General features: G+C 38.8%; 1 pseudogene; it reads right to left on the minus strand.

The window, feature by feature from the left end:
- Positions 1–361: 361 nt before the first annotated feature.
- Positions 362–1,488, minus strand: LOC107530472 (twinfilin-1-like; annotated as a pseudogene).
- Between the last annotated feature and the right edge of the window lie 323 nt (positions 1,489–1,811).

Here is a 1,811-nt window from a genome sequence, read left to right on the forward strand (position 1 = left end):
ATCACCTCCTGCCCCCCCCCCCCCCCCAAACCCAGCTCCCCAGCAGACAAAGAGACTTGCCTCCATTTCCTGGCCCATAAAATAAGGATCATAATATGGGATCTACTTCAAAGAGTTAGAAATAGGATCCATCAGCTAATATTTGTATGTGCTCAGCACACTGTATGTGTTGTATAAGTAGTGTTAAATTAAATTAATTACTAGGTAGAAAAATCATGTTAAATCTAATTCCTGTTATGAAAATACTTGATAATGGGAAGATGGCAGCAGAGTAATATTTTTCCCCACTGCATATCAACATGGAATGACTTCCGTTCTCCTGGACTAAAAGTTGGACTTTTAAAAAACTAATTTAATGATATTAATTAGTAGTGGCTTCAGTTTCAGCTGGACCCCTAATTAGTCTTTGAATTCCCCTTTTTCCAGCAGGACCTTTTGGTTTTGCAAAACTTTGCTTATGTGCATGCGGCTTGGGGTGTACTGCTTTGAAAAGGAAGTCTGCAGTCAACGCAGCCCCACTGTTCCTCAATCTTTTTAATGGCATCTATTTGTAGCTGTCTTTCTACAATTTCTAGCAGAGGGCTCCTGCAGCTAGAATACAGTATCCATTCTCTTAAACTGCATGGGTGTCTGAGCATCGAATAAATAAAAACGATGGACTCCAAATAGTCTTCCTGGGAGTGCTTATATAGAAAGAAACAGTAACATGCTGAATCCCTGACAACCTGCTTTGGCAAATCTTTTAGTTCAGTATTTGTCGTGTTGGCCAAAATTGTAATTTCATTTTTTATATCTATTTCCAATTGCACATAGTTGAGCTGTCTGTTTAGTTTTTCCAAAGCCTGAAAAGCTTCTTGAGAAATCAGAAATGCTACTCTTTGCAATGTGTGATGCTTAGTTTACACATCCAGGTCAGTTTGTACCTTATTGAGTCTAATTTGTCATAATTCTTCCTCAGCTGCAGTCAATGGGGCAGAAGAAGATTGTGTCAGCAAATGTTTTTTATATCCACATAACAATCCATCTTCCTTTGCTGTTCCAATTACTTCCTCTTTAACGCGGTCACCTCCCAACTCCTTTTTCAAAGTTGCAGTTGTTGCCACATGCAACACTTTTTAATGAATATGAGAATGATCTGAGGACCACACAGTGATAATCCATTCACATGCCTGGACATTCTAAGAATCTAACCTGAATAATATATAGCACAGTTGTTCATCTTCCAACAGGGGTAAAGCAAAGGAATCATAATCCGTAACCCAGGAACCTGAAGGCTGACTACGTGACCCAATCACAGGTTCCTCTGTTTACTGATTTCCATTCCAGAAATGGAAGCACCAACATTAGAAATGGATTGTCATGCAGAAATATTTTCAATAGATATGTTCAGAAGTCTATATTTTCCATTTCTTGCTCTGGCAAAGATACCTTTAACATCTTCACTTGCTTGGATGCTGGTCTGGTGGTGGCCATGAGCTTCCAGCTCTGGTGCTGAGTACAGTGAGCGGCCCTGGCTGGTAACTCCAAGAAATGTCCTACATTCTTTTCAAGTGCACATGGATCATTTTCTAGAATAGACCACATGTTAGTACACAAAACAAGTCTCAACAAATTTAAGAAGATTGAAAACTTATCAAGCATCTTCTCTGACCATAATGGTATAAAACTAGAAATCAATCACAAGAAGAAAACTGAAAAACACAGACTCATGCTAAATAACATGTTACTAAACAATGAATGGGTTGACAATGAGATCAAGGAAGAAATCAAAAAATACCTTGAAGCGCAACAACCCAAAATTGATGGGGCAC

Source organism: Miniopterus natalensis, chromosome 20 (assembly GCF_054644295.1).
Source record: "Miniopterus natalensis isolate mMinNat1 chromosome 20, mMinNat1.hap1, whole genome shotgun sequence".
In the NCBI taxonomy this organism is placed as follows: Eukaryota; Metazoa; Chordata; class Mammalia; order Chiroptera; family Miniopteridae; genus Miniopterus; species Miniopterus natalensis.